The following is a 12,060-nucleotide window of genomic DNA, read 5'->3' on the forward strand; positions in this document are numbered from 1 at the left end:
TCCATGAGGTAGTGTCCTCTAGACAGGACAAGAATGTTGGCAGCTGTGGTTGCCTTCACACAACATGTTCCAAATCCCAGCAGTCAACATTTCTGTGTGGGTGGAGGAAGATCTCACAGGCCCCCACTCCTAGTCAGGGAACTACAGGCAGCCAATGGCTACTGGAGGAGAATCAGTTTTCTTTATGGATGTGGCCCTGATAGGTTTCCCATGTCTAATGGCCAGCTCTACAGTGTGTGTGTGTGTGTGTGTGTGTGTGTGTGTGTGATTTTTAAGTAGAAGAAAAAAACAAAGTTGAGAAGATGGAGGAGGAAAATTGATGGGGTTATATGAGAGAGATATATAGGATCAAAATGGATAAAATTCTCAAAGAAAAATGAAATTTCAGGTGTATATACACCACATTTTCTTTATCCATTCACCTTCTGATGAGTACCTAGGCTAATTCCACAACTTGGCCATTGTGAATAGTGTCACGATAAACATGGATATGAAAGGAGTTCCATGGTAGGTTGACTTAGAGTCCTTTGGGTACACACCCAGGAATGTTAGCTAGGCCATATGGCAGTTGTGCTTCCTGACTTTTTAGGAAGCTCCATAGTGATTTCCATAGTGGCTAGACTAATGCTCATTCCCCCCAGCAGTGCACAAGGCTCCCTTTTCATAGCATCCCTGCTAGCATTCTTATTTGTTTTCTTTATGATGAACATCCTGACTGGAAAGAGATGAAATTTCAATGTACTTTTAATTTACATTTCCCTGTTAGCTAAAAATGTTGAAGACTATTTTTATATTTTCATTGGCCATCTGTACTTCACTTTATGAAGACTATTTCTTCGTTTCCTTAGTCTACTTACTGACTGGGTTGTTTGATTTTTAGTTCTGTATATGTCTTGGATAATAGTCCTCTGTCAAATGTGCATCTGGCAAAGATTTTTCTCATACTGCGGGCTGCCTCTTCACTCAACTATGTGTTTCATTGTTTGTGCCAAACTATTTTTATTTCATACAATCTAATATTTACTTTGAAAAATTTCCAAATTCACTGAAAATTTGCCAAAATGCTCTTACACCCTTCATCTAGACATCAATTGCTACATCTGTCTTATCTTTCTTTCTCTATTTGTGAAAATAAGTTTTGATGCATCATTGAGAATTGAACTAGTCATATTCATAAATATCTCAGTATGTATTCATCCAGTGTAAACACTCTTCGATGTAACCACAGTGCAATGCCATGCTTAGAAAATAGAATATCAGTTTGTTATTTAGTACATTATCCGCATTCAGATTTCCACAGTTGAGCCAATATTGTCCTTTATAGTTGGTGGTTGACCTAGGTTGGTTCCTATTGCTGTGATAAACACCATGACCAAAAGCAACTCAGCAAGGAAAGGGTTTATTTCGACTCACAGTTGTAGTCCATCGGGAAGTCATAACAGGAAGTAAAGGCAGGAACCTGGGGGCGGGGAATGAAGCATAAGCCAGGAAGGAATGCTGTTTACTGGCTCTTTCTTCCTGCTTTCTTATAGCACCCAGGATTGCCAGCCCAGGAGTGGCACCACCTCCAATTGGCTGGGACCCACCACATCAATAATTAATCAAGAAAATGTCCTACAGAGTAGCCCACAGGCCAGTCTGATGGAGGCATTTTCTCAATTGGCATTCCCTCTTCCTAGCGGTTTCCAACTGTGTGAAGCCAAGAAAAATCTGCGGAGTGCAGTGGTGGTAGATGTTTCAGTCTGAATGTCTCTTCCACAATCTTGTATCAGCACAATCATCCATAATGGTGTTAAGAGGTAGGGTCTTAGCCAGGCATTGGTGGCGCACGCCTTTAATCCCAGCACTCGGGAGGCAGAGGCAGGCAGATCTCTGTGAGTTCGAGGCCAGGCTGGACCGACAGCCTCCAAAACAGAGAAACCCTCTCTCGTAAAACCAAAAAAAAAAAAAAAAGAGGTAGGGTCTTTGGGGGTGACCAACAGAGCCCTCCTGAATGGGATCAGGCTCTTCTGAAGGGAGCTGTCTTGCCCTTTGCCACACACCTAGTCTAAGGTGTTTTGTTACGATAGACAGAGAGGACCAAGACACTGTTGTGTTTTCTTTTGTGGTGCAGTATCCAACCAAGGATGGTGTAATGCTTTGAATTGTCCTGTCTCTTCATTCTCATTTTCTCTACTCTTTTTTTGCCTTTTCAATACATTGACATTTTTGAAGATTCCAGATGAGTGGCTTTGCAGAATCCCCCTCTCCAATGAATTTGTCTGGCTGTCTCCTCACAATTAGCTTCAGTTTACATGTCTTCAGGAATATACTAAGAGGATGAGATGGTCTCTGCATTTGCAAGGTTGTTTGCAAGCCTGACACTGTCCAGCTGTCAAGCCCCTCCCCCACTTTTTCACTTTCTATTCCCCTGCGTTTCAAGGTTTAGACAAAGTAGCCTATAGATCCTCAAGCTGCCTCTCTTTCATCTTCAGCACTGCTGTCTGCCTGGAACTCCTTTCTGCTCCTCTGCCCTCTTCCCACTTGGGTCACCCATGTATACATTTCATATGTAGCCTTAAACATCACTTTACCCAGGGGCCCTTCCTTGATGTGTGGCCAGCCTACCCACATACTGTTTAACTGCCTTTCCTTTGTTCCATTGGTCTTCAAAGTGCAATCCTCAGATCTTTTGGATCTGAAGACCATTTCATGGTGCTCATGAATTCAAAACTATTTTCATGATAATACTCACATGCCATTTCTTTTACTGTACATATCTGTTTCATATTTTGAATGACAAATGGAGAACATGCATTGGGCACGTTTGCAGCTGAAGTGAATGGTGAGGTCTGTGGTGATCTCAAGGAAAAACACTGTGTCTAGATTTTGAGCTGGACCAGGGGCTCTTCTCATGGAGTATCACTGTTAGTTGAATATCCACATTCAGTTGAATAGACAGTTCAATTACAGTTATTTATTTGGCAAATATTTTCTCAAAAATAAAGTGAGTCTGTCATATCAAGACAAACAACTCTGGAGAGATGCTCAGTTGGTATGAGACCTGAACTCAGTTTCGCAGAACACACATAAAAAGGCAGGTGTGATGGCACACTCCTGCAATCCTAGAGCTGGAGGCAGAGGTAGGATGATCCCTGGAACTCACTGGCTATCCACTGAGTTCTGGGCTCAATGACAGAACCTGTCTTAATAACTAAGGTGGAAAGCAATAGAGGAGGAACATGTGATACCATCTTCTGACTTCTACATGAACATGCCTACATGTACACATGCCTACACCACACACACACACATACACACACACACATACACACACTTGCCTGCATGTACACATGCATACACCACATACACATGCACACATACACATGTACACACATGTCTACATGTACACATACATACACCACACACATGTACACATACACATGCACACACATGCACATACCTACATGTATACACTCATGCACATGCCTACATGTACACATGCATATACCACACACACATAAGCATGCACATACTCATGCACATGCATAAAGAAAGAGAGAGAGAGAGAGGGAGGCAGGGAGGAGGGAGGGAGGGAGAAAGGAAGGAAGGAAGGAAGGAAGGAAGGAAGGAAGGAAGGAAGGAAGGAAGGAAGGAAGGAAGAAAGGCAAGAAGCCAATGTGCAGTATGTCACCACTGGTAAAATTCATGCACCAAATAAAAATTAGGGTTCTATAAAAATTGTGTCTGTCCACAAATAGACTTTGGGTGCCCATCTCTCAATATGGACACTTGGGGGAGGGCCTGGGCCCTCCCCAGAACGAAATGACAGATTCTAGAGATCCCCCATGGAGGGCCTTACCCTCCCTGGGGAATGGAGTAGGGGCTGTGGGGGCTGGGGGATTGGTGGGGGGAGCGGTCATGAAGGAGGGAGAGGGAGCTGGGACTGACATGGGAAGCAAGCTTGTTTCTAATTTAAATATATAATAAAAAAGTGTTTCAAAAATTTAAAAAATTAAAGAAAGAAAGAGAAAAACTAAAAAAAAAAAATGTGTCTGTCACAACTGTCTTCACAGCTTCCTGGTATTTGATGGGTTTTCTAATTTAGTCAGTGTTAATATTAATGAATATAACTTTAAATATGGTATAATGAAATGTGTCAACATTGGAAACACCTAACAGCTCAATGAATCAATATTTTCTAAATGAACAATGGGTATTATGACAAAAATCATATGTAAAATGCATTGAAAGTACAAGATTACATAATGAATGTTAATGTAATTTTAAAATAGGGAAAATGTGCTGCTAAGGGTTGTTGCTAATCTTAATGGCGTGATCACCTACTGGGCTTCAATAATATACCAGAAAGAATTTGCACAGTTGTCTGAATTGGCTTTCTAGAGACTTCTCTCTTTTCCAATTACACATCTGGGAGAGGACAGATGACCTTCACCTACTTCAACCAAAACAATAGCAAACACATACACACTCTCTTACAAGATCCCCCAACCTTGTTTTTTTTTTTTTATTAATTTATGCCTTACAGAGGTCAGCAAATACGGAGCAATGGGAGCACATGGGAGGATGGGAGGGAGAGGGAACTGGGATTCATATATAAAATAATATTTTTTTCTTATTTGAATTTTTTAAAAAGTAAAAAAAAGTATGGAACAATGTCATTCTTCCTAATAATTTCCTGTTTGGAAATAGGTAGGAATTTTTTTTCCTCTTAAGAATGCATTCTTTGTATCTACCTATAATGCATTCATTACACTATTTTAAGGAAAGTGGATTAACAATCTAATTTCCAGTTTTAATTTGTTTACATTTAGTTGTTGTGAACAGAGGATGACTTGCAGGGGTCGGATCTCTCCTTGCATCATGCGGGTCCTGAGGATCAAACTCGGGTCTTTTGGCTTGGCTGCAGGTTCCTCTACTTCCTGAGCCATCTCACCATTTCCCAAGTTTTCATTTGTAATGTGTGAATATAGACAGTTATGACTCATATAAGCAAAGGTTCTCTGTGGCAGTGTCTCAGGGACGTAGGACTGAAATAATACTGAGGAGTCCCACTCTACCCACTCTAGACTCTAAGTTTTGGTGAGGTAAGACCTGTGTCCACTTGGACCACTGAATATCTCTCCTCTGTGGAAAGTATTTGAGACATGGCCAGCAGTACTTGTTTAAAAGGTGGCTGAATGAATGAATGGCACTTAGCCAGTACCTCACAAGGCATTCCAGATAGAAGTAAAAAGCTTATTTTAAAAAGATCGGGCCGGGCGGTGGTGGCGCACGCCTTTAATCCCAGCACTCGGGAGGCAGAGCCAGGCGGATCTCTGTGAGTTCGAGGCCGGGCTGGACCCACAGCCTCCAAAACAATACAGAGAAACCCTGTCTCGTAAAAAAAATGGGGTCAGAATCAAGGAAGGGTGTCAGGAAAATGGTGAGTGATTTTGTGTGGCAAACAGCACATCGGCTAAAGCACAGGCTAGGAAATAAAACAGCTCTGAGTTCAGAAAATTCTAGTTCCAATCATTATTGGCAAAGTCACTTGTGCAAATCAGCTACTCTGAGCTTTAGCTGCTGAGTTGTGTGAATTGGGACAAGTTGTTACCGCTCTGTGCTTCTAGTTCCCCCAAAGTAGTCTACTGCTAAGAGCAACATTATTGCCCATGGCAGCCACACATGTGGTGGGTGACTGAGAAACTAAAACTGCATTTAAGTTTAATTGATTGAAACAGAGAATTATAATTTAAATTGGCAATGCAAGTGAGACTAGCAAATAAAATTTTAGGAAGTTTTAATTTATTCTCTGACAATTTCATGCATTGATCACATCCATCTTCAAATCCTCCTTCCCACTCCCGCAAACACTTTCCAAACTACCCCTGTCCACTTCATGTCCTTTGCTTTTCTTTCTCTTTCTTCATCTCTCTTCCTCCCTCCCTCCCTTCCTCCCTTCCTTTTTCTTTCTCTTTGATTTTTGTAACCCATTGAGTCCAACTAGTGCTGACTGCTGGGATACTGGTTAATCTTATTGGAGTGACCTTGTCCAGGGAACTACAGTTGTTGAGTTCATGAGTGCTATGACCATGTCCTATCTAACAGATAGCATTTCACAGTACTTTGACTCTTACATTCTTTCTGGCCCCTATTCCATGATGTTCCTTGATCCTTGGGGTGTAAGTGTGTGTGTGTGTGTGTGTGTGTGTGTGTGTGTGTGTGTTGATATCAATGTTCCCATTTTGTCAGAGAACCCTGCATTTATTTATTCTTAGCACTTTAACCAGTTATGGGTTTCGGTATTAACTGCTGCCCACTTCAGAAGCTTCTCTGGTCAAGGTTAAAAGCCATAATAATTCATGGGTATAGACATTAATATTTAGAAGATAGTTTGATAATGTGTCCATTTAGTATAACAACAGTAGTATCAAGCATGAATTCCCTCCTTTGGAATAGGACTTGGATTCCATCAGAAAGTGTCAGGTTTACAGCATCAAGCATGAGGCGTTTGGTTACTCCCACAACCTCCATGCCACTATTTCACCACTGGGTACAACTTACCTGTCAGGTTGGTAGTGCAGCGTTCATAGTTCACCACTTAGCAATGCCATCAACGACTTTACTTCCCCAGCAGCCTGCGTTTGCACCTTCTGGTGCTGTGGAAGCTAGGCAGCAGAGAAGTCTTTGTGTCAGTTCCAGCTCCATTTCTCGTTGCCCTACAACCAAAGTGTGTATGTCCTCACTAACTGCTGTCTTACCATATAGCTATAGGGTGAAGTAATAAACAATAGAAATAGCCTTTGTTGTTTCGGGAGTGACTGTGGTCCTTCTTGACCAGTAACTCAGAAAGAGAGTTCCCATACCTGGCACCAAAATCTTCATTTAATAACCTGTGTCTTCTTCTGGAGAAAATGCCCACCTATGAAAAGGAAATTATTTTCGTATCAATTCAATGAAATTCTAAGTATGTTTGAAATAACAGCTTGGGTAAATTATCTACTATTCTTACGGTACATTTTATGAAAGCTAAAGTGCTGATCACAGATTTTCAGTGAAAATTAACGTCCCTGAGACATGCTATAGGTATACAATACGTATGACTTGGAATGACTTGATATTAGAAACAAGAATGAAATATCCTATTAATAATTTTAGATTGGTTATATACTCACTGGCAAAATAAGTTATTAAAATCAATTCCATCTGCTTTTCTTTTTTAATGTGGTTATTTAAAATCCAAAACTAGACATATGTCACATATATTCTATTTGAGCAATGGTTTATTATATTTCAAGTATCATATAAAATATAAGCAACATTTATATTGATATTTGCTTCAATGTGTTTTATTTATTATTGTATGTGTGTATGATATGTATGCATGGGTATGGATGTATCATGGCATCCATGTGGCAGTCAGAGGACAACTCTTTGAAGTTAGTTATCTCCTTCCACCAAGACACTCATCAGTTTACACAGCATTCACTTTTGCCCATTTAGCCATCTTGCCGGTGCCCTGTTTTTATTATTTTAATTCTTGTATAAAATCTTATAAAGATAAAATGTGATACTCTTGGCATGCATTAAGGGCTTGGGGTGGGAACTTATATATAAGACGTTGTGTGTTCATGGAGCAGACCTAGTGGGTGATGGGATTAGGAATCCAAGTGGGGAGGGGGTAATCTAAAAGTTTCGAAAACCAGGAGGAGGAGTTGGGACTTAATCCTCTATGCAGCTGGAAGCTACTGAAGCATATGACCTGAGATGTGTTTTAAAGAGATAACTCTGACAGCATGTATCCTCAGAAGGGGGATGTGGGTTCTGAAAAGAATTCTCAGGCATCTGGAGCTCAGGCTGCTGAGCAGTTTGGGTTATCAAGCTGGGAAACGCTGTCAGGAGTCACACACTAAGTATCAGCTTGAATGATGAGTCTGGTTTCATAGACGGCTCCTAATCCAGCATTGCAGCTAATTCTGAAAGAGCACTTTTGAAAAGTAACAGCATCATTGCCTTAAATAAATCACTTTGCACGGTGACTACTGTATGCCAAGATTTGTGTGTGTGTTGACGTGTTTAAGCAGTCAAGCAAGCCCACGGTTTTTGTCATCTAGTTTACCTCTTACAGCAAAGCAGGGGCACTTGTTACAGCAGAAAACGCCCTGATCTCCAAACCCTCATTTGTCCCGGCTTCTTGTTTTATATTAATGAGCTGGATCTTCCCAAGAAGATCCAGAACACCACTCAGGCAGAGCTGGTCTGTGTGTTAGTGTGATAGGACACCTCACATTTACCTTAGACGCTTGCTATCTTGAATGATAGCTTTTGAATAGTTAAGTATGTGGTTTCATAGATCAACATTTGTGTCTTTGCCTAGGATACCATAAATATTAGGTATGAGGTATGCACAAGACTCTAGTTCCCAATTCTTGAGAAGAGGGACACTTAACTGTGTGTTATGTTGCATTGTAATTAGCTATAATATAAATACTGAAGCTGAAAAGGATGGGTGAAAGCCCATTGTGGTGACTTTTATAATGTGTTCTGTCTTAATATGTATTTCATAGAACATTTCCCAAGACTAAGAATCCAGAGCCATAAACTGAAAATGAATGCACATAGTACATATAATAGCTACTGTACCTCAAAGTTATTATAGTTTAACTTTTGCCCTACAAAGTGAAAGAAAGCATTTTCAAGAGACTATAACATCACTGAAAAGATTGTATAGGGTACACTTTGGGAAAAATAATTATAGTGGTCCCTGTTGGTTATCCATTTGGGTTCCTCTTACTGGAATTGTGTTCTGATGTCCCAAACCCTTTGGGTGTTGGCTATTGATTGACAGGGCAAAGCTTGCCCTCTTCTCTAAAGCATTGCCTTTGGCTGACATGATTAGATTCCCCCAAAAGTTACTCTCCACCCCTGCTCCACCCTGTGGGCAGATGAAACACAACCCTCACCCCTCTAAGTGTGACGTCTGTGCAGTGCTGTGTTCACAGCTCCTTGTGAGTGAGAACAACGTTGCTCCTCACCAGAGACCACATCTCTGCTGGAATTCTTACCCCTGCCTGTCCTGACTCACTCTCTTCCCTGTGGATTTTCCCTCAAGGTACATTTAGTACATGTGGATACCTGGATTCCTGACTTGGTCTCTGTTTGTACAACTGACAAGACCACTGGGTTTAGGAAGGTACAAGGAATGAAGAGTGGGTTCTTCCATATCCCCTTCATACACCTACTCTGGTGATTTCAGATTTTAAAACTTCTCCACTAGGTGCAAGGCACGCTCAAGGCCCTGCAGTGTGGAAGAGCGTGGAGGGACGGTCGCTTTCATCATTTCTCCTCGCCATTTCTGCCTCCCACAGTCCTGCCCCAGGTTCACCATGGAGTGGGAATGGAGTTAGATAAAGAATATCAGAGCTGCTCCTTCATGAGTTCAATTGTCCACCTGCTGTCCCTGAGTGGGAAGGATTCTAAATGCTGACTCTTCCTCCCTGTGCCCTTTAAACTCCCTAGAGGCACTGTCTTTGTTTTTACTTCTGTTGCTGTGATAAAATGTCCCCCAAAAGTTATTGAATAGAGAAAAGATTAATTTGGCACACAGTTCCAGGTTAGGGCCATCATTGTGGAGAAGGCAGGGGAACAGGAACTAGTCAGAATCCACCCACCATCAAAACAGGGAGCTATGAATTCATGCATGAACGGGTGTGCTCAACTCCCTTTTCCCTCCTCATTCATCCCAGAGCCCAGCCCATTACATGGTGTTGCTCTCAGTTAACCCAATAAGAAAACTCCTCATAGGCATGGCCACAGGCCTTCCTAATCTAGACAATTCATCATCAAGACTCCTTCCCAAGTGATTCCATATTGTGTCACGTTGTCAAAACTAACCACCACAGACATGTAGACGTGCATGCTTACACGAGCATGTGCACACATACACAGGTGCAAGTGAGCACACAAACACATATACACATATACACGTGCATGTACACACACCCACATGCACACACACTCACACATACACACATACACACCAGGAGTTAAGGGTATAAGAGTGTGTTCAACAGCAATCCCTTAATGTGATGATGCTCTTTTCCATAACCACTACCCCACCCACTCTCAGCGCCTATGTGCAGAGGTACCCAGTCCCTTTCTGCCCAGGTCTTCTCATCCTAGGAAGGATACTGTCATTCTGGTGGGAAGCGTTCCTTCTGAGAGTTCTACATCTCCTCCCTCCAGCTCTACATAGTGACTTCCTTCCCTGTGTTTCCTTCTGTTTCTCTGCTCTTGTACCTTTGGCTACAGCTCTCTCCCATATGTTCTCCCAAATCTGGATGTGAAGTGTCTTTCCTCAGGGCATAGGCTAAGCTCACTGAGTGCATTGATGGACCATTACTCCTATGTGGTTTGCTTTGACACAGATGGATCTCCCTTCCCAAGAAAACAGAAGCACTACAGTCCTGCAATAGTTCTTTCTGGAATCCTTGCTGTCCGTCATTTCAGTTTCAGCCTCCCTAAGTCTAACAGAACCCTGTTCTCGCTGTTTCCTTTGCAACACGGGAGTTCTACACAGAAGCCCTGGCTAGTGTCTTAACTCCTATTGGGATATGGGGCACTTGACTCGCTGTTTGCCTTACAAGCTGAACAGACCCAGCATCCTAATGTGCATGACAATAACAACAGCTAAATTTACATCATACTTACTAATGCTTCAGGCCCTCTTCCTAATCTCTTCCTACATCAAGCCTCTTCAAACCCCACACCCTCTATACCTAGCTGCAGCTGTCATCTTCATTTTACAGATGTGGAAAGCAAGGCACGGAGGAATCAATTCTTCCCAGGAAATAGAATCCAGGGTCTTGGGTAGAATCCAGAGGGCCCTGGTTCACCTTCCCTAAAGTGATCTCTGAGTTAGTTTGTCCCACTGAGGGTCACCTTCCTGCAAGGTGCCCACTGAAATAGCCAACCATACACTGGAATTCTCCTTGAAACAGCCTGCTCCTCTTCCACCCAGAATGTCTTTAAACAAAACTGCTTGTCAGCACTTGGCACGTAGAAAGTCACTGCCAGTTTTCCATAAGTTTTAGAAAGTATTTTGAGCTGTCTTGTGAAGTTTCTTTTTCCAGATCAGCATCTTCTCTGGGTGATGAATATCCCTAAACCCATATGGTCACTGGGGTGAGAACCCAGATTCCTGACTACACAGAAAGGGGCTCTCTGCTTCTGCAGTTTGGGGTTGGAGAGCAAAGCTGTGCCCCTGGCCAAGGCAGCTAAGGACCTTCCTACATCACAAGGAGAAGACCCACGGATTTCTTTCTTACTTTTCCTTTCATCCATACCCTCTTGACCTTGAGAACTTTGTGGTATTATTACAATGTGAGCCAACTTATAGACACGGCAGAAGTCATCTAGACTTTGAGACAAGAAGGCAGATTTAGCAGTTATATAAAGTAACTTTTGCTTCAAATAACAAAAAGGCTAGAAAGATATGTACTCAATATAAAAATATACATATTGTGTTGGAAGGGTACGTTGTTACTATGTAGCCCAGGTTGGCCTCAGGTTTGCATTGATCTTCAAAACTTCAAGTTGCTGGGATTACAGGTATGAGGCACTGTAGCTAACTAAAACATTTGTTATTCTATATACTATCAAACCTATATGCAGTTATATGTAATGCAGTAAATATGCATTGGGCAGCAAAGAACAAATATGGCCAGCATAGTTGAAAATGAAATCAGAATTTCTGCTTCCCTGGAGTGGAGAAGCTTCACTGAGTCCCTGAGCATAGGTGGGAGTTCTGCAGGTCTACTTAAGCAGAAACTGAATGAACTGGCTAACAGATAAAAATGGGATTTACACCAATAAATTGTATGATTCTGAGTTCAGATCTCTGGCTGTCTCATGAAACATGTGAGTTTTTTCTGTCCTTGCCTGTGACATAGGGAACCTGACTTCAAACCCCTCTAGAACTGATTGTCTATTTTTCAAACAGGTGGATCAGTCAATAGATACCCAGAGCCCTGAAACCTAATGTGTTGCTCTTTAGCATTTGCCAACAGGGAAGGAAAA

At 41.9% G+C, this 12,060-nt stretch overlaps 1 protein-coding gene across 2 annotated transcripts in view; it reads right to left on the reverse strand.

The window, feature by feature from the left end:
- Tmem108 (transmembrane protein 108) overlaps nt 1–12,060 on the reverse strand; it is a 420,643-nt gene that overhangs the window by 378,996 nt on the left and 29,587 nt on the right. For both annotated transcript variants that reach the window (XM_040739726.1, XM_040739725.1), the window contains exons 2-3: nt 6,849–6,904; nt 6,547–6,650 (exon numbers count right to left, since the gene is read on the reverse strand). The gene's annotated coding sequence lies outside the window, so the exon portion shown is untranslated. The remainder of the gene's footprint in view (nt 1–6,546; nt 6,651–6,848; nt 6,905–12,060) is intronic.

The sequence above is a fragment of the Mesocricetus auratus genome, unplaced genomic scaffold, assembly GCF_017639785.1.
Source record: "Mesocricetus auratus isolate SY011 unplaced genomic scaffold, BCM_Maur_2.0 Super-Scaffold_100691, whole genome shotgun sequence".
Lineage (NCBI taxonomy): Eukaryota > Metazoa > Chordata > Mammalia > Rodentia > Cricetidae > Mesocricetus > Mesocricetus auratus.